At 41.0% G+C, this 25,643-nt stretch overlaps 1 protein-coding gene across 1 annotated transcript in view; it reads left to right on the plus strand.

Moving 5' to 3' along the window:
- Window positions 1-18,398: 18,398 nt before the first annotated feature.
- SOX5 (SRY-box transcription factor 5) overlaps window positions 18,399-25,643 on the plus strand; it is a 722,172-nt gene continuing 714,927 nt past the window's right edge. The window contains exon 1 of the mRNA XM_064459677.1: window positions 18,399-18,504. The gene's annotated coding sequence lies outside the window, so the exon portion shown is untranslated. The remainder of the gene's footprint in view (window positions 18,505-25,643) is intronic.

Below are 25,643 nucleotides of genomic sequence, written 5' to 3' on the forward strand. Positions count from 1 at the left end.
ACAATTAGTGATGTATCCTAATTATTATTTTGAACTTCTGCCTTATTAGCAATGTACGCTGGCTGGTGAATGCAACAAGCTGCAAGAGGCAGAAATGATCCTCCAGTGTCTCCCTTCGTCCAGAAGGTGTTGCTATTATACAGCTCTGTTAAAGACACACAAAGTCGTGTAGAAAGCAGGGTGGAATAAAATGTGGTAAGGCTGGATAAAAAAAATGTAAACCATACTAAGTATATAGAATTCAGTCACAAGGATTTCTATTATGCACGGAAAAGAGAGCCTTTAGTGTAGTATGTGTCCACAGTATAAATAGTTCGGCAAAATGTAAACACCAAATATTTCCACCAGAGATCTTTGCAACCTCACATACAGTAGCTCTACTTTTCTTTTTCATTAAGGACTTCTTTTAATAAAGGGGCTTTTGTGGACTGAATTGGGAAAAATAGTAGCCACCTGTAATTTTTTTTTTAAACCTAAAAGTACATACAGTACATCTATCAAAAGCGGAGGAATTTGAAACCTGCAGACTTTTTAAAGAAGCAAGTTCCACACATGATATAAAACAAATGCCATGTGTGCATGAAGCCAAGCAAATTAACAAAAGGGCAGGGGCATTTCCAATATTACTTAAATAACTCAGGCTTAATAATGGGCTCTTTTCACACAAGCTCACAAAAGCTAAAATGTGTTTAAGAAGAAAAACATGCATTTTCTTTGTATTGTGTGGCAAGAACCCTGATATTTTTTTTTTAAAAAGAAAGCCTTTAGCCTAAGCATGTGAATTCTCTGTGGGGATTTTTGGGGGTGAATGTAGCACCTTGATGTAGAGCTGTTCTCTATGGATAAAGAGGAAAGATTGGTTTTCCTGGACCATTATGCTTTGCTTGCCTGTCAGAAGTACTCTCTTGAGGCCTTTTCCCACCAGGTAGGCATCACAGACGTCCGCTGGGTGTTGCTTTGTTTGCTATCAGTATTCAGGGAGAAGCCAAGTGTTATGTGGGTATGGAGAATGATGCAGTGCAGAGTCTGGTTTTCAGAGAGACAGAACTCACTCTGTTCCTGCTAGAGCCTGGCTGGTGTCTTTGGATACTCAACAGTTCCATGTGTAAAACCGTGAAATGTTCCCAAAGGTGGCATCTTTAAGTCAGGACAAGTGTATTCAGTTAAATTATTCTTCAGAACTAGCAAGTCCCTTATTTTTCACAACCCCACATAACTTTTCAACTCATTCCTTAGCGTTACCATTCAGCTTCAGCTCTTGGTGGCTGGCATGCTAGCGGTGAACCATGGTGGTGCTTTACAATGGTCTAGATTCATTAGGATTTCCTTAAAAAGGAAAAAATATTTTTAACATGGTCATGCTTATGTTTTTCAGTCCAGTGGAAAGTGACAGAGATACAGGACAAAAAGATACCCAAAAATGACTCATGCAGGAAATTTAAAATCATTTGTTTGTTGATATAAACAGTCCTTTGTATAGAACTGTTGCTCCCAATCTTCATTGGCATTGAATAAGCAATACAACATGTCACACTTTGCTTTTCCTGTTGGCCTCTGTTTAAACTTCTCAATTTCCTGTGGTCACAGCAACATTAAAAGGTCTTGTGAATAAAACATTTACCCTCCTTCCATGTAAAAAACAAAGGACCTATGCCACAGATTCAGTAGAGATGAACTTGGTCTCTTCTGTTTCTGCAATACAGAACTCTCTACAACTACAGCACTTAAAAATTAACGCCTTTTGACTCCAGCCCTGTCTGACTGCATTCAGCCTGGGTCTAAGGACTGCGATATTGCCATGCCACTGTTATACTTGCCAGGTATCTGGAGCTGTTGGTGGCTTGTTCTGTGTCTGGAGTGTTACAGAGGCCTCTGCACCAAATGCAATTGGAAGTTGAGATGTTCCAGAAATGCTCCAGAAACTCCCGAGGTGGCATTTTGTCAATGCCAGGGGCCAAAGGTGTGAACTAGAGGCACCTGCACCCATCAGAGACTTTGTCACGGTAGGGGAACCTTGAGCAGTCAGCTAGGCTTTATTATGGTCCCTTTATGTTTCCATATTGTCAGCCAAGATTTTCCCTCTAGGTAAAAGTGTTTTGCAAACATTAACAAGTAACTGTATGATTTAAGATTTTGTTCCCCTTTGAAAAACACAGAACTATGTCAGAGAAGGTAAGATGTCCAAGAATCACAAAGGATATCAATAGACATTATTAGTTCCCAATTCCTGTTTTCCAGCCATGGGTTTTTTATTGTAATTTATTCTCAGTGCTCTCCTATTGTCTTGCCATGAAATTAGGTAGAGCTTTTTGAGTCAGGGACCTTGCCTTTCTTTTTGCCTGTTATAGGCTCACAAATTGTTACCTCTAGGGACATCATGAGTGTCATGAGCGTTGTTGTTGGGTCAGACTTTCAGCTGCTTGGCTATGTGATTTCAGTGCACTCGAATTAGAGCCTGAACCTTGATTCAGCTTTGAATTCAACGGTTCAGATGCACAATCAGGTCACCCTGGATCAACAAGCTGCTGTGCATCAGCTGAGTGATGGTAGTTTGGATGCTGAGACCTGGTGCTATACCGATTCTCAGTTTTGTTGGTCATTTCATAAAGATGTAACTCCATGTATAGACTACTGTGGCATTTCCAGCCTACTTGAAGAGCTGCTGTTGCTGTTTTTCTCTGCTATCACACTAAAAAGAGACTTCTTTTTGTTAAGTGTTTTGGATGTACAAATTGCATCATAATATATTGGCCTAGTGCGTGTATGAAACAATTGCCTTCAGTGGATAGATTTAGAAATGTTTAACTTTATCCTGTGCTTGTGCACATGACCTGCTGCACTGCCCCTAAATGGCTGAGCACCAACAGCCGGTCTCCAGTAGACTTTGTCCTTAAAAAGTGAGAGCTACACTCCATGCTACCAGTTGCTGTGGAGCAGTTATTATGCACTGGATGAAACTCCTGGATGGGTGTATGCTTGTTACAGTGTTCACTAGTATCGAACTAAATAGCTCAGTGTAATATATATAAGCCAATGTAACTAAAAGGAACAAGCCATTATCTTTTTCCACCATTGAAAACTTCTTCACTTTTCCCTCTTTGAATAGTATTGGGTTTTTGGATCCAGCTGTAGCAAAGAAGGTAGATTGTCACTATACAGTTCAAGAATCAAGAAACCAGCCTTTGGAAAGGGGCTTCTGTCAGCTTTGAAAGAGTGTGCCTCTTTGCTGTTATGCTGATTTGTCAGTATCTCTGAAGTTGCGCTGGCTGAAATTTGGTTGTTTTCCCTACACTTATTTCTTCGTCATTTTTAAACACTTCTTAAAACAAACAAACAGCAAAGAGATATTTGTCAATTTTAACTGCCAAATATGGGTCCCCCAGCCTCTCCCTACATTCTTCTTTTTCAGTACAAAAATGAAAGAAAGAAAATGTGAAGAAAATAAAAAAAAGGGAGGAAATCAAAGAGTCAACAGAACTGCTTAAAACTGAAAAACAGAAGAATCTTTAAAGAGAAGTTATTTGCAAAATACTAATATTTTTAATTTAAAAAAAAAAAGTGGTTTTTTTTTAATACCAAAACAGCCTTCAAGACAAAATGTTGCAACCAGCTTTACAACACTGCTGTCTACATTAGTGCTGATTTCCCTGACTTGTCCCTGCATTACTTGCCTACCGTAATAAGCTATAAAACTCTCTTTCGTGAATGCAGAGTCCTCTCACATGGCTGGCTGCATTCTTGACCTGGTGTTTGGTCTGATTAGAGATGAGGTAGCTGAAAATAATGACTGTCACAAAGTGACAGTAACCCTTTTCTGATCTGAAGCTGCCCTTCACCTCTCCTGGACAGGCAAGTTCATTGTCAAAAACCAATCGGCTGAGTATTTCAAAGGCCTCTTCCGGGCAATTGTGTCAATGGATCAGTCAGATTTCAAAACAATCTCTGATCTACCTGTAGCAATAAAAAGGTCCCTCTTGAATAGCCCAGTAATAGAGTAATCCCTGATCTCCAGTTTGACCAGCACAGGTCACTGTTGTCTATGTGCAGCGTGTATATGGTAAGGAAGCTTGCTGTGCCACCAGCTGTAGGAGCCAAAGGAAAACAATCGCACCACACAGGGATTTTTTTCCTCCCGTGAAGGAAAGGAGAGGTTATGTAGCAGTCATCAAGCAGCAATATGTAAGGTTTTGTTTTGTTTTTCAGTGCTGAGCACTCTGGTCAGTCATCTGCACTTAGCAATTGAACTCGGTGTGTCCTAGTGCCGGCTGCTTGTGGCCTCTGTGTCTCTCTACTGATCAGTCATTTGAGACTATGTGCTTTAACACGCTCCAGGCAATCTATATTTTAACAGGTCTCCTTTGGGGATTTTCCCCTGACAGTTTCAAACATACCCCTCTCAGACTGTAGGCGTGAACCTATTGCTCTTCCTCCCTTACCCTACACCCTTGTGGCACCTATAGCAGGGCAGGGGCAGAAGCAGCTCCCGCTGTTGCTCTCCCTAGTACCAAAGAACATCCTGGCTTTGTGAGTCTTCCTTGTGGCAGGGAGGGAGGAAGGGAAAGCAGGAGGAAATCCATCTATGGTTTTCAATAAACAGACAAATTTTGCTGGGGAAATGGCCCGTACATGGCTTGCTGGCTGGATTCAGCAGCAGGGGAGTCCACAGTTAATCAGCTCTGCTTTTGCCACTGGGTTTCACAGCAGCTGGAACTGGAGCCAGAGGAGGCACAGATGATTCAGCTACTGGACAAACAAGGAATTAACACAATAATATTAAACAAGAAATAGCACCATGAGCTCCTGCTTCTTTGCCCTCTCCCCTTCCTCCCCCATGTAAGGTTGTATTAAAAAACAAACCTTGGCTGATGGTTTAGAATTGAATGTTTGACATGATCAGATGGATAAGTGGGGTTAGCACTGGGGCTGACTTTGGCCAGGGCACGGCGGGGGAGGAGGCAGCGGAGCCCCCTCGGCAGTGCTGGGTGCTCGTGCATGGCCAGAAGCCCTGCCCATCTCTGACTTTTTGGCATGGCTGGCCAGAGAGAGCTTACTCTGTGCAGCGGTAGCAGTGTTTTGGGGGCAGGCTGTGGGCAGGCTGTGGGGGAGCGTACATCTGATCCTTGCCTACTCTGAGAGCCGAAGCGAGCAGGTGGGTGTATGGGGGGGCAGGCCAGGATAGTCAGGTGTGCTACAGCACCCCCTCATCCCAATGGGGAGAAAGCCTTCCTGAGCCTGAGGGAGAGCCCTGTGTGAAGTAGCTCCTTCCCTCCGCCCCCCAACCCACACTCCTTCACAAGCAATGGCTGAAATCTGCTCAAGGCTAAAACAGTGTTAGTGGGAAGCTGAAAAACATGCCAATGCACTGTCCCTTTGCTGGCTTTCACAATCTCAGTGCACCAGGGATCCATACTTCTCCTCGAATTGAGCTGACCCTGAAAAACTTCTTTGGCTGGTAAATAAAGTGAAGACTATCTTGACCTATCTGCTTAGAAAAAAGGCACAAGAGGGACATCTGGCATTACTGCACTGTCCCGCTCAGCTCTCAGTCCTAACAAGTAAATGACTGGTGAATACTCAAAGATTGTCTTCCTTTATGTGATCCAACATGCCACAGGATCTGCTTTTCACCTGGGTTATGAAATGGCCACCTGATGGAGGGAGTTTTTATGGAGGGAGCAACCTAAGATGGGGATTCCACTGACACAAGTTAGGGGTCACCCTCCAGCATTGGTCCCCTTACATTCAGGTCTGATGCTGGGCTGAAGTCCTTCCTCATTCAACTGCTGACAAGTTTTAAAATATGTATATACTACCCCAGATCAGAGAAATGTACAGGATATTCATACAGACAAACATAAGCCATAGAAAAATGGTCCCCAAAACAATCAAGCTATTCCTCCTACAACCAAGGTGGTAAAAAGAGAAGATAATTGCTATTGTAATCCAATTAAAAATGCCTAGGCAGGTCTCAGAAACAGTCCTATGCCAGATATCATCTGTATTTACATAGATAAGCCCACCATGTCAGTCAGGAGTGAGATGATGGGCACTTGAGGAAAATGTGTTGCCCTCACAGTTGGAAGGAAATTATCTGTGATCATAGTTGTCCTTCACTATTGCTTAGTATTATTTAATGCTCCTATTTCAATAATGCCCTGAGGCTTCGACTAAGAACTGGCAATGAACTAGAGTGCAGTCAAACTGCTCTTGCTGTTACTGCAGTTGTACATTGTTGCTGGAGGAATCGCCTTTCCCTCAAATACCCTCCTTCTGCAGGTCTTCCTCTGCTTTTCCTAGTCAGCATGCAGGCGTGCCGGCAGCTTGCCCTCTGAGCAGTGAGACATGTTTTCTGGACATTTACCCATTGCCTCTCGGATATCAGCCACAGTATTTAATTTTTATTTGCATGTGCTTTTGGAGATACAAAATACCAGGCGGTTGGTGGGGGCTATTGCTTTTATCATTTGATTTCATATGCAAGTTTGTGTACCCGGCACCCAGTTGTGGTTCTGGCAGTCCTGGTAGGTGATGGGGCAAGTCACTTTCCTATCTGCTTCTTCAGTCATATGCTGAACTGGTATGGGTGGCATAAAGTAGATAGGGAAAATAATATCATTCTTTATCTAAAACTTCACAAATATTAAAACTGCAACACATTTATTACACTTTACTCTTGTGTAATATGCTAACAACAGATATATATGTTATATATCTTGGGACTTCATACATTGTTTTGGTTAATTACCCTTATAACAACCATTTTGTTTATTACGTTTTATAGTTGTCATGTTCATTTGTTCTGCCCAGCCACTGATTTTGAGGTGAAATGTCCCAAACCTTGATGCTTACTGTTTACCCAGTAAGTGCCCTGTTAGACTGTGGGTAGCAATAATCCAGGTGACCTCGTGCAATTTCCATAAGAAAACACTTTTCTTAATCCAGTCAATAAAGTAACCTAACAAAACCCTTACAATTAATCAGAAGGTATTTTAAAAGAAGAAAAGCTTGATGCAGCTTATCTGAAGAAAGCAAAGCTGTTACAAAAGTATCTAGATTAAGAAAGGTATGAAATATGATGAGAAGTACAGGGTAAAGAGTCTGAACTGGAAAACGAATAAGGAGATTGGGAGTATCAATTGTAAAGTCTTCATTTTGTCTTCTTATCTAAGAAAGAATTAACTGGGGGGGGTTATTATTGTTTACTCACTCCTACCAAAAATAACTGTTGCACAGAAGCCCATTTGATTTGTAAAAATGGTTTGTCTAATTTACAAGACATTTCTGAAGTATATGCTCACTATAGAATTATAATCCTTACAAACATCACCTGTTGAGGAAACTAAGTGTTAATATTTCCTAATTTCACAGGGAGAAATGGAGAAAGAGGATATTAGTCTCAGACTAGAGACTGAAAAACAACCATTTCTGCTTCCTTTATCTTTTTCTGCAGGCATTAGCTCATGGAATGAAGATGTTCTTTCCTCTACAGAAAATATAGGATGCCAAAAGACTTCCAGAGAAGTTGTTGATGACAGCTCAAAGAAAAAATATACAGATGCTGTAAGCAGTAAGTAGTTACACATTCAGTATTTTCCATATTTTGCTCTGCTCATAAATATTGATCCAATCCCATGAATGTATGTAATTATTCAATATACTATGATGTCTATTTTTAGTTTCTTGACTCATGAGAAAAGTTGGGGATCTTGGCAACCCAGGTACTTGGCAACCCAGGAACTCTTTTCCTTTGTTTTTCCTCTCATGGAAAATGCTACAGCCAACTAAATGGTTAAAAACATTTTTGAAACTCAGGAAGTCAAACGGTTAATTGAATTACGCAGGTCAAGGGTCTGCTTCTCCCTTACCTTGCACCTTAGTTAGTAACTTACAACTGCTATGAGTACATGAACAGCTCTGATCCAGTAATATTTAGATACTGAGTTTGTTCTAAGTGATTGTTCAGTGTGCATCGTGGTGAAAAATCTGGTCTCCTGTCTTCTCCCAGCATTGCTAGGATGGGTGCTGTATGGTCCTCCTCTCCCCTGGTAATAATTTACCAAATTTAGAGCAATATTTAGAGTGACCAGTTTAGCTGAGTACATTCTAATCAAAGTTAGCATAAAAGTAACTATCTCTTAAGTTAGATGTCCATGACTCTCTTATTTTTTTTTTAATGGTAAATGTTGGAACAAATAGTATCCCATATTGGTTCTGTAATTAAGATATGCATATGTTGGCTCCAAAGATCCCTAATTACATCTGCTTTAGGGATGCTGTTAGAGAGAAGATAATTGTATACAGTTGCTGCAGAGACAGTAGAGAAGCTTAATCTGAAGTATCTTGTGAATTCTTACCCACAGATATTACTGCAAATGTGCATTGTCTTAAGCACTTTATTAAAAAATGATATTTATATTTTGGATGTAGTTTTTCAACTATGGGCTTCCTTTTCTTGATTAAATCAATGACAAAACTCCAACAGATTTTAATGGTGCAGTTTCAAGTCCCCAAATAATAGATCCTGCTCCTGCTGAAAATGGCTTTTGTTATGTAGTTTCTTTCATCCAAAGATTCCTGAAACATCCCAGGCTTCATGAGCCAAGTTTAGCACCACAAGCAACTCTTAAGGCCAAGTGTACATCTTTGTCAAAGAAAAACCCCAACCAAACGCAAAAAACACACCACACAAAAAACCCCCACCCAAACCACAAAAAAGTGGGTGTGGCAGATGCACTGAAAAGTCTTCCATAGAAATTCTTACTTTGCGGTTGATGAGAACATTCAGAACAAAAGGACCATGAAGCACATAGCGTGGCGATAAAAAGGCACGATGCCACAGAGCTTCAAGCGGCAGCATACTTGAGGCTTACAGCAGACTGCAGAAAAAGAGCAGTGGTGAGCTGGATTAGAGGTACCAAGACAAAATGGCCACAGCCTGCCAGTGACTAAAAGAGTAATTTTTAAATTATCTGTGGATTGATGCTGCCTGATGATGTAGGCAGAATTTGAAATGATGCTTCCCGTCTGGGCACGGGCAACCTGGCAAACAGCAAGAGTTAAAAATTAACAATCTGAAGACAAGTCAAAATACACTCCCTGTCTGCAAAACAAAAAGTACTGCTTCAAACGCAGCCAAATCTGGCTGCTCCCTTATCCCCCACAACCACCATCATAATTACAGCAGCTGATTTTCCTCACACCCACCTCAGAGATTTCTGGGGGTTTTGGCCAGGTTTGCATCCCCATATGATTCAGCCTACTTTTACTTATGTTTAGCGCATTGTGTAATAAGCAAAGCTTACATAAGCTAGGGACTGTGGCTCCAGCTTCAAAAACGTTCATCAAAAATAGGAGATCAGAAGCAGGATAGCAACTCATGTAGTTTTTTTCTTAAGTGTGGATACAGAATTAACTGTCTTTGGGCTAAACGCTCAGCTGTTTCAAATCTGTGTAGAATCATTAATTCCTACTCAACTAAGCTAATTTACACCTTGCTGAAAGTCTGGTTCTCACCGGTAGTGTCCCAGTGTTGAAACCTTGACAGTAACTAGTCAAAAAGATGTGGGATGAAATTTGGACACATTGAATTCGGGGTGAATTTTCTCATTGCCACCAGATAAGCCCTTACCTTACCCCAGAATAACCAGCTATTCCAGGAAAAAAACCAGACTCTGCTGTATATCTCTGTTCCTGTCCTGAAACTGCTCCCACTCGAACAGCCAGCAGTTCCTGCTCCAACTCATTTAATCTGGAAAAGGTAAATAGAAACTGCTAGTTCCTCACAAGAAGATTTTTGATTGTCTTATTGAACTGATACAAATTGGAATCAGTGAGCTACAGATGCCTGGAACACTTTCACATGGTCCAGACCATAATAAGATTAACAGTATTTCTCTAGCACCTTAACAGCCAAGGATGTGGGTTTCCTTGCAGTAGGTGTTGCAAAAATATGAAGTAGGAAAGCTTATGGAGAAATTAATATTATTTACATGATATCTAGTAGCCTGAATGATGTGATGTTTTCAGAAGGTTAAATTAATTCCACTGGCATCTTTGGGGGTGAAATTGCTTCTAAAGAAAATATATTTTCAGTTGTTGGGTCAGTCTGTGATCACTGTTACATCGAGGTAGATCCAGAATTGTGCTGCTGAAATTAATAGAGCTATTGCAGACTTACGCTGTAGTGGAGATCAGTCTCGTCTTGTATTTTAAAACATCTGAGTTCTTATAAATCACATGTTTTCCCCTTTATGCAAAATAAATTGATAGAGGTATCGTTGGTAGTGAAGGAGTTAAAAAATACAGCCCCAAAGAGGGCTGAGCTACAACCCAGACAGTTTTTGTGTTTAAGGATTTATTTTTTCAGTGTCTCTTCACCTTCAAGTTTTTTGTTGGTTTGGGTTTCTTGGTTTTGGGTGGGTTTTTTTACTTTTTTTTTTTTCTTTTACAATTTAATCTTTCACATAATGGGACAGACACAAAGCCTTGGTTGGAAATCTCCCCCTAGCCTGTTGCAATATTTATAAAGCTGTGCTTTTAAAATATGCTGCAAGATGGGTTTAGTAAAACAAAAGACATTATAATTTATTGTTCTAAGATTATTGATTCAATAAATTAACAATAATTTCCATGGAGGGTAGGAGCCCTGGCACTATAAAAGTTTATTTATCTGCACTTTAACTAGCATTGATTAGCGTATTCAAATTGTCCCAGTGCTATATAATTGCTCTTTATAGGTGGAATGCCCTCTGCTGTGCAGGAGACAGTAAAATAAACATTCAACCAGAAGTGACAATGGCTCTTTTAAAAGCCAGGATTTTTTTTTTTTTTTTTTTGAAGAAGGAAGAAAGAGTTTGTGTAATGCTTTGAAAACACAGCGAGCTTTGGCCAAACTACTTTGTAACACTGCAAGGACAGACAAGCAAAAGGTTGCTGTTTTTATTGTTGTGAGAGGCACAGACTTAAATATAGTAGTTATATCTTTATATTTTACTATATCCAAATGAGAAAGCCTTTTCTGTTGTTGTTTTAGAATGCTATTCTGTGTCGCGCTAAAGTGCCAGGTGGAAATTGCTGTTGCACATGCTTTTCCCTTTCTCCCTTTTGTTTCTGAAGTGCCCACTGAACCTGTTCAAGGTAACTATGAAGCTCCTGTAGATATGTTAATAATTCAAGCAAAAGAAGCCATAGTTCCACATTCACATCCACCATGCAGGGTCGCTCAGAAGGGAACATTTTGCCACCATGGAGAACAATAGTTGATTTAGTTCATAAGCAACTCTATTCCCCTTCCGTAGAATACTTAGGACAGTTACATTTTTTAGACATAGAGTTATGATAGGTCTATGTTCTGATACGTATGATAACGTTGCTTTTATTTTACAACTCTGTTGATGTAAAAGATTAACAGTACCTTTTCCCTCTTTTTGGTTTTAATAAAATATCTAACTGTTAGAAATGTCACTTAGAACCACGAGTTTGCCATAATTAAAACAAATTATGCATCTTAGTAACCTAAGGTGGATGATTAATGCAGGCTTTAAATGATTGTTTGTGTTAAATTGTTTCTCCAAATGCAATTCAGGAATTTGAAGTTGTCAGATTAACTGCTGTATTTACTGGTCTGTTTGATTAGGTGAGCATAGTTTTATATTCCCTCTTGGAGACCTAAATAGCAACCATTTCCTACCAAAACAGCACACAAAACAAAGGCCCCATTCAGAAGACTATTCAAAGTGGGCAATGTTCTATAGCCCTTTGTATCCTGAAACAACACGGTTACTGAAATGCCTCTAAAAGGTACAACAAATTTTTAAAAGAAAATAATAATGGCGATTATAATCATACTTGGAATATTATTTTTTTTTTCTAAAGATAAATACATTCCATCATCAATTAATGGATTAATTTAATTATTGAACTTAAAGACATCTCTCAGAGACCTTTATGATTAATACTGTAAAATAGGGTTTAATGAATGCTGTTAAAAAGATGGCTAATATTCATTTGAAATTGTAATCCACACTGCCAGAGACTGACCACTCTGTACTGTTTTCATGAACAGCCATGGAGTTAAATTTTAATAAGCATTCTTAGGAAATGAATTCTCAGCTTGGACGTGTGAATTTTTAAACAAAGTGAATTTTAATTTCTTCTTCTTTGGGCCTTTTGCACCAAAAACTTGGTCATTGGAACCAATCAGGGAATGTAAATAATGTCATGGGTTGTCTTTCTCTTTTTCCAGTCAACAAGTGCATAATAAGCACAGCTTGAACTTTGATCATCACAGTTCAAATATCAAAACAAATGAGGTGTTTACAGTAGATTTTGATGAAAATTGTATTGTGCCTTTCTATGTCCAGCAGGTACTAAGCATTTTTCTCTTAGTTTGATGATAAGGTCTTTTCATATATGCAGTTTTTGAGAGCAACCAGCTAGCAGCTTTGCTAGGACAGTGGAAAAATACTGAGGAATAATAAATATTAATAATAACTTCTTGGTATTTCTGGGCAAAGCCAACCTGATTGCCACATCATTCCTGAGAAGAGAGGGAAATTGGAGGCCACAACATCCCTCACCTTCTCTTGATGCAATTTTTCTTCCTTTTGAAGGATGACTTATGGTCGGAACACCTACAAACAGCAGTGGAGGTGGGAGGGCTCTGCCTTTCAGCATCCCATGCTAATGGTCAGCAGTGAGGCTGGAGGAAAGCCAGCTATGTATCGAAAGACTTTGGTAGGGACACACTTAGATGTAGTCCCACTTAATTGCTTAAGAACTGGAAGGGCCAAAGAGTTAGGCTCAGTGTTGGCTTTACACTGTGCAGAGAGGACAGAGAGACTGGGGTTTTTTGGAAGAGGGAACATGGTTTCACCAGAGCAGAAAGTTTCTGAGTATGAAATTGTTGGAAGCTGAGAGTGTATTTTTGAGAAATATCCCTTTCTTGTTCTATTTTTGTACTCTTTCCCAGGCATCCACTTATGGCCACAGTTGGAGACAGGACAGTGAGCCAGACGATCTGACCCACTGCAGGATTTTTGCTCGTATTTTCTTGGGATTATCCTTCCTAGAGGAATGTGGTCCTTTTGTCTTTCATGTGGACGTAGGTGGAATAGAGCAACATGGGATTTAGAGAGATCAGAGAATATCTACCTTTGCAATTATTCGTTTTGCTGGTTTGAGGGAGTCAAACATCATACAGGATGAATGCCAGTGAAATTCAAAGCAGTTGTTACGGTTTTACAGCTCAGGAAGCTATAAAGTCTTCAGCAGGCCCTGAATCCGAAGCATTGTTGGTGAGAAGACTTGGCTATTGCTTTTTCCTCATCCTCATGGAGAGATACATGATGTTTTGCCTGGTTAGCAGGAAAAATGTACCTCTGGGAAGTTGTTGTGGCTCTGTTCTCTGGATTGCTAAAACCAAATTAAAGCAGCAGACTACTGGAAAAAATCTAATGAACCTGTTCCCAGCTATGAGGACACATGCTCCTTCTCCGTAGATATTTGAGTTATAGGGTTAGAGATCTCTCAGACAATGCCTCTGCAGTTTCCCTTCTGGGATGCCAGGTGAACTATGATGGATGGTTGTCAAAAATGGGCATACTGCTACCAAACCTGCCTCCTAGCCGTTAGCAGTAAAGGGGACATAGCTGGGATGCTGGTTGCATCATTACGTCAGGAGTGAGATGAGGATGGTATAACCAGGGGTAGCTGTAAGAGTTGGTAAACTGCTTGTTGGAGAGCATCCAAGGGTTCCCAAAGATATTCTGGACCCTGGAGGAAATGAGGCACTCAAAGAGAAACTTTTACACTGAAATCAGTAATGTGATTTGACACAGTGCTGCTCTAACAGTCTCGAGGACTAGATGGCTAATTGCAAAGGTATAAGCAAAAGGAGGAGCCTTCTTCATCAAGAATGTTAGAGCTCTGGGGGAAAAACAGGAAATCTATTCATTAAATTTATTAAATTTCAGTTAGGAATTTACACCTTATAAGGGTTCATATTCCTAATGAAGAGATGAGTATATTTCAGCTAGTGGTGAACTATTTCTCCTCCTTCTCTGCAGTGCTCAGGGGAAACCACTTGTACCAGCCACATACAGAAAAGCAGCCTGGGAAGCTGGACTGTGATTTTAGTTTGAAGGAAATATTGATCTTAGGAAACCGCTCGGGTGATACTTTCTCCTATTCACATTTAAATTTCAAGTAAAGTTCTTCAGCTCAGGTGTGTTGTTGGAAGTGCTTCAAGCTGAGCAGCTGGACATCAGTCTCTAGGAAAGCCTCCTTTGGTCCCTGGAGTTGGACTGTTGGGTGCTCTGGGGGTCAGATTCTTGCAGTGCACCTACTCACTCTCTGATTGGGCTTGCAAAGTCTGCCTGAGCTTGTCTTTAAAGATGACCCTCACCCACTTTGTTTTACTTAGCAGTTTACTGATTGGTACATTTGTTTCCCCTGTCTTCTGACTGCCAGTGAAAATGTCTTTCTCGTTGACTATTACATGTAAAACATGGTCCCTGAGTGGGGACCAGATCCTAACTCTCCTCTTTGTTAAGGAACTGCCCAGTCGCAAAGCTTCAACTTACTGAAAATGCTTTTCTCGACCAAAGCAAAAAAAATCCAGTCACACTGAAGGCACTCAAACAGTTTAAGGCTGTTCCACAAGAGCAGCAGCCTCAGAATAAAGCACTCAAAGACAGCGTTCAAAGACTAGTAGAATGACTCTGCAAATATGAAGCAGAAGTTGCACAGCCAACATGTATTATGTTATTTTAATTTTATTAGCTGATTTTTATTTTATATTGAAGCAACCAAATATGACATAAGGACTTCTGATTGAAAAAAACCTACGGAGACATGTGTTACATATCTCAGTTTTTCAGTTTTCCACCAGACAGTTGTTTCTTTCACACTACCACATATCTCTGACAGGACTAAATGCCACAAAAGATGTCAGTCTCTAGGTCACAGATGACACATATCTTTTCAGTATTAGAGCTTGAGCCTGAATGCTCAGTGAGACCCACTGAAGTTAGGCACTCAGCTTCTGCTGCTCAGTGTCATCATATTTTGGAAGCTAATTTCCTTTGAAAATCCCAGCACAAAGAAACATCAAAGAGCAATGACTGAACATCATATTATTGTGAAATGAAAGAAGGAGGGAATATATAGTGAAGGGATTTTTTTTTTTTTTTGCTGAAAGACTCCATTAGCAGTGGAAAATGTAGGGAAAAGTGGAGACTAGTAGAGGTAACCTCGAAATATTTGTGGTTAAAATACTCAAAACCTTTTTGTTTCAACAGAGTCTGGATTCTTTCTAAGGAAGGAGCATGCTATTAAAAATGGTGGCCAGCAAAGATCAGTCTTCTAGCATAAGAATATCAACAGAAATCTTTCAGCTAAAGATGTACAATTGTACTGAGGCAGGGACAGGGGGCGGAGTTGTTTCTAGCTAATATTAGAGGTGTTATCCTTCTCTGAAGATGTTATCTGTGCCATCAGCCAGAAGAGAAGATGCTACAACTGGATATTGTGCCCCTTGCAAAAGATCCTAAGTTATGGGAGTTTATTTGTCCCTTTCACTGTGTTGGTGACAGGGCCTTGAGTGGGGCTGCCCAGACTTCCCCCGCCTCCCGTCTGCAGCCCAGGACCCCATTTGCACCCCCAGGGGCCATCAGGTGCTGCTCCAGTGGTGCTGCCGCAGGGTGGGTCTCCAGCTCTCCACAGCCCTGCCCTACCTGGCCCTGGGTCCACAGCACACTGGAAAACTCTATTGCTGGTAGCCACATACAGAGCAGCAATAACTCAGCTACCAATATGCAGCTGCTCTTTGCAGGGCTTTTTTTTTTTGTTGTGTTTTTTTTATCTATTATTGAGATTTAAAAACAGAAATATCTCCGTGGTCTTTAGTCTGCTTCCACTGCCTGCGGTGAAAGATTTTTTTCCCCTCAATTTTCATGGGATCAAAAGCAGGTCAATATTGAACATTTCGAGATCTTGTCCAGTATTGTTGTAAGTTGAAAGCATTTGATACAGCAATCACTACGGGTCTGTTTTCACTGAAGTATTAACAAGAGAATTGCCCCTAACATGAATCTTACTGACACAAAAAACTCCTTAACCATTGACATTCGTTGTCTGGCTTGTTGTGGAAAAGAGGGGGATTTTGTTGTAGTTCACGCATCTCATCTGTTGCTAACCCCGCAGCAACTCTCAAGTACTATTTTTGTCATGGCTATTCTCACTTAAGCTTCCCTAGCTCTAGAGGTGAGTATGCAAGTTGAGCTAATTCTGGGCAAATGCCTTACAGGAGATGGTTAACCGTACTGAATTATTTTACAGCACAACGTGCAGAATTATAGCTCATGTTGTGTGAACCCAGTTTTATATACATTTACTTAAAATTCTAGAGCAAGAAGGCCCCTCTGCACAGAACTGTATTAGAGTTGACAAGGGACACAGAAATACCTTGAATAAAGAAATGGTAACTGTAATTGGTGACCTTATGCTAAGAGAGGCAGAGTTTGCATGGCTACTGGAATTTTTGTAGATAACTATAAGCAATGACTGTTGACTGGATTAACATGCTGCCTTGCCTTCTGCTGATCTGTTTACTCATGACCAAAAATGGTTTGCAGTTGTAGAGTGCTTGCACTATATACCGTCCTGGAGCTCAAAAGCATTAGACTCATGGTAACGATTGAATCAGTTGGTTAACGAGTCTGTGAGATCTGGCATTGGCATCCCTTAGTTCACAGCAGTCAGTAATATATAGACTCTGTGTGTATACATGCCGAAGCTTAATTTGCAATCCTATTTAGAGTGGAAAAAAATGCCACACTTTTTAAAAAAAAAAAAGTGCAAACAGGGTTCTTTTCACAGTGGACAGAGAATACTGTTAAACAGAGGAAGCACAATATCCCTTTTCATAGCAGGAGATCAAATGTCTGCAGAAGAGTTTAATTTATACTTCTTCATGTGCCAGAGCTGTGTCTGAGACATTGCAGCATTTCAGTACTTTCAATTGGGTCATAGTTTCCAGCAAAGATTACTTCATCCCTTTTAAAATAGAACAAATAGAATAAATGGAATTCCACATAATCATGGTAGGAGCTGGGATTATAGGAAATTAAAACACATATTTAAAAGCAGAGGTCTGTGTGGTAAATAATCATGACACAGAGCTTGGAAAGTAGTGCTTGGGCTCTTCTAGGTAGTTAATGGGCAACGAGGGTCTTTGGCTCTGCAGCTTTCTGTAGCGTGGGGGTGTGGGTGTATCCTAGAGGACGATGATGAGAGTGATGGTGGATAATGTGCAGTGTCACATTTAATGAAGTTGCTACCATTCCAGAAGAAATATTAAAATAACGCCACTTAACACACGCTCAAATGCAACCTAGACGATGATGTGAATTGGGCATGGACTGTATAGTCTGTGCACCGCCACGCAGTTTTGATTGCTTTCCCCAGTTAGGTTCTCTGTTCCCTAGCTGCACGGAATATTTCACATCTCCCAGCCACGGCTCTGCGTTGGCAGTCGGAGAAAAGGTGTTGATGAATTCTGTCTCAAATTTCTGCATGTCTGAAGAAAGCCCTTATAAAATACCAGCATATATTATACTGATATCCCCCAAACAGAAAAGTAGCTCACTGCAACCTGGAACGCTTTGAACTAGTACTGTAAGACAAGTCTTTGCAGTATTTATTACTACAGGAGAAAATGAAACTAGAAACGTGTTATTCCTTAATTATAGTATTTGCCCAACACTGCAGTCATGGTGATCCATTTTTGACAATAGAAAAAAGCCCTATCAATAACTTTCTTCTGGCATGACAAAATTCCAACTCACATCCTATTTCATTAGGAAGCATATAAGCATGCAGTGAAGGCAGCCCTTGCCCCCAAAGGACTATTTTGTCTGCATAAATGAATGAGAGACTAAGATATTACATGCAATACCTCAAGTCACAGAAGAATTCAGTAGCAAGGCTGGGAATCAAATTGTTTTCCTAAGTCACAATCCTGTGTTATTAAAGATAAGCTCACTCAGATCATGTGTGTTTTATGTATGTGTCTGTATGTGTGCATCCAATCACATCTGTCTAGTTTGGCATGCAGGCTGCACTGTGGGTCTGTAACTTGCATATTTGTATCCTTTTTTTGCATCATGTCTAACTATGGTAAAGATTACACTGACAGACTAATTCCGTTTGGGAAGGTTTCTGTTTAAAAGCAAGTAAAACTCTTCCAGAGAAGGCAAATTCATCACTGGTGAGTTGGCTGAATCCAGTCACATGCTGTGTAATATAACTTATCCTTAGGAATTCATGCCTCCATTGGGTCTGCCTACCAGATAAGCTACACCGAGATGAAAGTGAGTTGCATCAGATTCTGGTGCCCAGAGGACAGAGTTCAGGCTCTGTTTCTCCTTTGTTCAACTGGATGCTATATAAGAAACAGCATTCTCTCTCTCAGAAAAAGAAGTTAATCGAGGGGGAGATATACAGGTAAAAGTTTTGTGCATGGCACTCTGTTAATATTTCTGAACATTTCAAAAGTGTACTTTAAAGTTACTTGTGTTGACTCGGCTTCTTTAAAGGTTTAACCTGGATTGCTTTAATCACAGAAAACAGAACTCTCTTGCTTGATTTTGGTAAATGCAGTATCCTACTGACATCAAAGATTACAGCAACTGCAAGGCACTAGTTTGCCTTTGTAGTTAGTTCCAAGTTGCTCAAAAACTTTTAATGTATTCTTGTAGGTGTAACCATGTGTCATAAATATACCCGCCAACAAGAGATAAACCCTAACTTGAAAGCAACTGTTAATCGATTACTGCAGCAAAACTGAAAAACTTAGAGTGAATAATGCTAAAAGGTGTTAATTTGTGGATTTCTGTGGGCTTTGAAAAGCAAAATTAAGTCTATATGGGATTTTGGATGTGTAGCGTAAACTGTGGGCCATGTGCCTCACTTGTATAAATGAGCATCATTGCACTGAGCGCCAGGAGAGCTCAGCAGCGCTCCGGCTGAAAAAGTGGCCCGTGACTCTGAACACATGGTGATCAGCATCAGTTTCTCTTTGGATTCATTTATTTGGGGAGGGAGGGAAAAGAATCTAATGGGGATTTGCTAGACTATTACTCAAGTCTGTAAACATTTTTCCTTTTGTGCATGAAGGTAGCTGCTACTGACTGGTGCAAACTGAGTATGAACCACGGTTCATGGTTGCACTGACCTCTAGAGCCCCAAGCCTTGGGGACCCTGGAAATGATGCTAGGAGATTATATGATCCACAGCAAAATGATTCTGGGCAGGCAGCAGGCAGTACCCAAGACTGGCAATAAAGGGGGACAGAGCTGGATGCTCTAAGCATTGTCCTAGCTTGCTAAACGGCCTTTCTGTGAAAAGATGCAGGCACACAATAAAACACCTCTCTTCAGAGCTAGGCAGATTTTTTGCAGTGAAACTTCTTACCAGCTCTGTATATTTAGCTCTAGAAGAAACAAATTCAAAAATCTGTCAAAAAGTTTTGAAATTTTGAATTTAAAAAAAGAAATGTTTTTACTTTTTTATTTGAAGTGCTTTGCTCTGTTATCTTAAATTTAACTTACACTCATCACTTAAAAAATAATTATCTCAACAAAATAAAGGAAGGGTTCATTCAGGTAGAATAAAATTAGAGGGGAAAAATTGAATATAAAATTAGAGGAAAATATTGCATTTGGTTTGGTCAGCAAAGTAAAAGTCCACTTTAGTCATAAAATTCACTGCTTCTTTTCCTTTGCTCCATCCTTCTCTGCATGATTTTGCAATGTGTACAGGAACATTTAAAGAGGAACAGATTCACACAAAAGGCCATCAGAATATTTGTTGAGAAGGATACGAGACGACATTTGACTCTAGTATACTGGCAATCTCATGGGAATGTGGAAAATCAGGTGAACCGTACCTTTGCCTTTGTGGTAGAATTGATGTAGGGAAAGGCAAAGGAGGGAACAAATAAGGGGAAGTCAGAACATCAAGTTGTATGTATGTGCATATGTATATACGTGTATGTGTATTTTTTTAGTACTTCCTTTAGCCTGCTTTTGGATTATACTTGCAAAGCTTTATGTAACTTTTTGCCCTGAGTTGGTAGAGAAGAAAAGAAGGTAGAGTTACCATCGCGGATCACGGTAGCCATTGAAGTTAACGCTGGGTATGTAATTTAGCATGCTATAAATGTCAACTAACTGAAGCTCCCCCACTCACTTCTTGGTGCTGTGAAGTGATAATGAAACCAAACAAGCTTAAATATCCTTAACCAACCTTTTGTTCTACAGCATCGTGAGTGAACCAAACCTTGGCAGCTCTGGGACTCCAGAGCTCTTGTGGATGGTGGGGTGAGGCTGATGGCAGGCTGTGCTGGAAAAGGGTGGCTTCACTGGCAGGCCCTGGGCTTGGTCCTGTGGCTGCTCAGCCTCACAGGAGGGCTGTGGCACTGTTATGCCGCAGGGCTCTAGGCAACCTAGCACTGCCACTGTGGCGGGCTCCTGTTAAACTGAGGGGGAAGATGCCCCAGGTGGGGAGGAACATGCTTGGCCTTGCTGACTTTCTGCTGGCATGGAGTGGGACTTGGAGCTGGCAAGGAAACATTTTGAGAAATTGATGTATTTTGAAACTTGGTCAGGTTCTTCTGGGTGCAAATAGTTGTACTGCTTTAATTTTAGCCCTGGTATGGGTTTAAGGTGGTTGGCATTTAGATTAGTGATGTAAAGAATAGTGGAGGGCAAGCATGAAAAACCCGTGCCTCGAGCACTTCCGACACTATCTATGCTGCTTTAGTGTGCTCTGTGTAGGTGGGGGCACAGCCTAGAGCAGTATAAAGCACCTCCATACCAAAGCACTTGTGCCTTCTGAAAGGGTTGTGGTCATTTCTGGGGTGGGAGAAAACTACTTTTTTTGCAGCTGAAATTACTCCACAGTTACACAAACTACTCAGGTAGCTATCGAGGTATGCAGGCAGTGCCTGGCGCTTGTCTAATTAGTTGGTTTCTCAGAACAACAACAAACAAAGCAGCCCAGCCCCACTCACCCTGCACTTTTAATTTTGATATTATTTGCCTAGTTTTCAACCTCGCTGGCTATGGGCATTTTCTTCCCAGCAGGTCTTGAAGTTGTCATATGAGGGGAAAAAAGCTCCTACTGCAACTGTTAGCTGATGTCAAGGTGCATCGCAAATTAAACTTTTGTAACCCAGGGTCTGTTTGGGCCTATTGTACTGAGTATCTCTTTGGCTGTGCTGACATCAGGGAGACTTTTTTCACCATCCTGCATGATCAGTACTCAGTGTTGCAAACAGTAAATTTACTTCTTGCAAATTGATATAAAAGTCAAGGTATGCGCAATGTGCTAATTGTGCAGGAGAAACATGGGGCCAGATGCACAGCAATTATCGATTGAACTGAAGCCAGAGACTCGGCCCCTTAACTTTTCAAATTTTTGACTCCCTGATGTTGCCTCTCCCTCTATCGCACTGCATTAACTCACAGCGTAGCTGGAACGTTCCACAGTTACTTACAAAAAAAGGATCTGTGTGGGAAGGTGAAGGAGGATGGTGGGGGCGACAGGCAATTCATGGGGAGGAAAAAAAAAACGGAGCTGGAAAAATCAAGAAATAGAAAGAACATAAGGGGGAATTGCATCTTTCCCTATATTTGAGTGGGACACTCTTGGCATTTCTGCCACTATGAAGTGCTGCGTGAGGTTATATATTGGCTCAACTCTTATTCAAATATTTTAAGATGGCGTTTCAGAGCAGTCGAGCATTTCGTTATCCTGTCCCTAATTATGCATTGCTCCATCAAAAAGCAGTGGTGAGAGGAGTCCATTTAACTCCCTTGCAGTGTTGTCTGAGAGTCCTGAAATATTCTGGAATGTGGATGGCAGAGTTTTTTTATAATCAGCATCTGCCAATGTGGTAATTCAAAAACCCCTTGGTCAATTTGCCTCAGACTTTGTTTTGTTGATAGGGGCTGTAAAAACTGCATCTGAAGTTTCTAATTTTGGCCATTTTTCTTTTTTTAAATGACATTTGAAACTTACAGCAAAAGTTTTTTCCATCCTACTCTCGCAACACCAAATGTCTAAACAGACTTTTGCTCAAACTTTCTATAATATGTTACCTTCCATTGAGACCACACATGGAAAATTACAGTGCAGAATTTATTTCATAAAACTCACAATAACAAGAGATTAGAGTGGAATTTCAAGGTATGTAACTAAAGTGCCTGCTCTTCTCCAAAGTCTTTTTTCCTGTGACACGCATGTGCGCGCGTGCGCGCACACACACACACACAAAGAGAACTATCACAAAAATGCAAAAATCACCATTTGCCAACAGACAGGGCAAGTCATTGCATTTATTTCCTGTTCAAAGCAATTTAGAGGAAACAGTGGTCTATCAGACCCCACTGTGCAATAAGTAATGGCTGGCAAACAGAGATATAGTTTTTAAAATTGTGAGCGTATGTGCATGTACTCACAGAGGTGGTGTGCAGTTGCATCTGCAGTATGAATTTGGAAGCTGTTGGTGTGCCCAGACAATGTACCTATAGGCACAGCCAGGAAGGTGGCTAGTTCCCAGAGTGTGTGTGTCAGGGGGGAATGGCTTCAGAGAGAACAGCTCTGACATCCGCTGTGGATTTGCATAATAGGTGGCCACTGAGAGTGGAAGTACGGCAAGGACTGAGCCCAGATTTCTCGTCATAATCTCCTGAGCAACACACCCCAAAAGATCTGCCTTAGCATGTATTCCTCTATAAAATGGCTGCTTTTCTTCCTCACCAGAAACCTGTGGGTCTTAACTGATGCCTGTAAAACATCACATGCTGGGATGGCATATGCTGCAGAAATGTAAAAAATATAATCAGCGTTGCTGTCCAGTGGTAGAGTTTGATCCAAAGCCCACTGACTTCCCTAGATCTTGGCTCAGGCCAAATAATTTGTAAGTACTACAATTGCACTGCAATACTACCCTGTCTCTCTGATGTTTTGATCTTCAGTTGCACAGGTGAGATAAGGAGCAGAGGGGAGAAGAAATGCTTCAGTTTTGCTGCTGAACATCTCATAGGAAAAAATGGTATTTGGGTGGGGGCAGCCTGCTATGCAGATCTCCACTGAGACACTTCTGACTAGGAACAAAATCTAAGCCGTATCACAAGGAACCTGCGTACCAAAACAGATTTGAACGTAACTGTTTTGAAAGAGAGTCTTGCAAGTGAGGGAGCCAGTGTAGCACAACACATGGGACAAGGTATTTTTTAAAGAAGTAATTCAGCTAAGAGTATTTTCCTGAAGCAAAGAGTGGGGGGGCTACTGCTGCATCAAACCTGCAAAAGCACCGGTCAGCAGAGCACAGGCCCTTGGCTTTCTTTTAACATTTCCCATCTTGTTCTCCACTTAACGCGGGCTCTAATGCTCCATGACAGCACCTGAGAACAAGGGCCAGCCACAAGCCGTTCTGCCGAGCTCCTCGGAGCTGCTCGCAGCCAAGGCAGCCATCGCTCCAGCAGAGCTTGCCAACCACAGGCAGTACCGGCTGGCTGCGGGGCGCCCGTGCCTGCCAGGGGCAACCTCTTTGAAGTGCAGCCACTCTTCCCGGCCCCTTTCCCTCCCTTCTGCTAGGTGTTAACACAAACATCTCCCCGTCCAAAAGAGTTTCATTATTTATTGGAGGCTACTTTTCTGCCAGCTGAGTCCCAGACTTCAGTAGCTTTGCAGGAGCCAAACAACTGGATATACGTCTCCAAAGATATTATAAAAACCTGGGTAAAATGGCTATTGAATGTGCATACGAAGCACCTTATGAAAGTAATCTCCTGTGAGTGTCAGAGCACCATGTGCCAAGAGAAACAGCAAGTGAGCCCTCGCTGGAAAGAGGTGCTTGACAGTGACAGGTATTAGCGCGCTGATTACAATGGAAACATTTGTAAATTAATTGCAAACCACTCAGACTTACCCCACTGCCTGGTTTGCCTTTTTTTTTTTTTTAAAAGAAAAAAGGTGGAGGAGGGAGTTTTTTATTATTGCTGATCAGGGAGTATTGCTTGCATCTCTCTCATGGCATATGTTCATACGCCTGTGGGCTCACACACACAGCGTTCTCATTTCAAAGCTGAACAGCTCTCTTAGCTATTTTTCTTTTCCCTTCTTCAGGACTTCAAGGAGTGAGTAGGATGTAATCTCAGAGTGAGGAGGCTTGGTTCTGTGCCAGGCACTACTGACTTACCACATTGTCCCTGAGTAAGTCACCTCACCTCTCTTCTCCTTCATCTTGCCACCTGTAAAAAAAAGGGAATGTGATATTTTCCTTCCTTTGTTTAATTAACTAGCGGCGCTTTAAAAATTCATAGACTGAAAGCCTTCATGTGTTTTTTTTTTTTTTTAATTAAAACCTAATTGACTTCAGGGCATTGTAGAAACCTCCAGAAACACGCAGTTTGAGTCTTATCCTACATGATTACTGTAGCCTTGTTGCTTTAAATAACTTCCTTCTTTTTAAATGCTAGTCTGCCTGTTGCAGGGGATGTAATAAGAAGGGAGTCCTGATCCAGCAAGACTCATCAGTGGGACAATACTTATATAGGCCTCTGCTGAGCACGAGGGAGGAAATTCTGCTTCACTGAGGGCTATGGGAAACAGATTTCGCCCTAAGTAACAAGAAATGGACATCTTCCCAAAGCAGGGATTGAATTTGTACCGTATTGTATAAGAATACAAGTTGCAGGGAATAGGTGGATACGGATACTGCTGTCACCTGCCCCAGCTCTCTGCCTGTTGCTTCTCTTACACTTTTTAATTTGTCTGTATTTATATCATTGAATATAGAGGTATCATTGAAATTAGAGGTGGAAAAGGGCACCTAAACTGTGTTTGTGAGCTGCGAAGTTGCCTCCTACAATGCATCTCCTGGTTTATGTATTGGCATGTAGGGCAGGAGGGAGCAGAGAGGTGATCAAAATAAGGGCAGTTGCCCACCCCAGAGACCCCCATTCACACTTTCCTGTAAGCCCTTCTCTCAGGTAGCAGCTGGGATCTGATTCCGTGATTCCTGCTAATTTGAATATAAGCCATTTTTGTATGCAAAGGATTGCTGACACTAGCAAGTTTCACTGTAATGATTACTATGGTAACGTTTATCTATAAATATAAAATTCTTTAAAGCTTAGCCTTTTATCTTTATAGAAAAAGGCCTGTTTATGTCACTTCTAAGCTTCCAGCTTTAATGTAGACATGAGCTGTTCTCATGCCAAACAAGATAACCTCAGTGTTAGAGCTGTGTGAGCTTTGAAACATGGGAATTTGAGCTAAAACTATTATTTTTTTAATACAATATTAATAGCTGAATGGAAAATGCCTTTCTAAGCCCAAAGCTTTAGTTACCCTGCAGTCTTCTTTTCTATAGGTTTTATTGTAATGTTGCTTGTATGGCTGCTTTCAGCTGCCAGTCAGTCCTTAAACTCTGTGTGTGTGTGTGTGCACGCACACGTGTGTGTGCATTTGTGCGTATGCATGGCAGCGAGGCTTGTGGAAGCAGAGCAAAAATGGAGAAGTTACTTATTCATTAACCTTTTTCCTTTAGAATGTTTTAAGATGTTGCTTTT

Source organism: Phalacrocorax carbo, chromosome 1, assembly GCF_963921805.1.
Source record: "Phalacrocorax carbo chromosome 1, bPhaCar2.1, whole genome shotgun sequence".
Taxonomy (NCBI): Eukaryota; Metazoa; Chordata; class Aves; order Suliformes; family Phalacrocoracidae; genus Phalacrocorax; species Phalacrocorax carbo.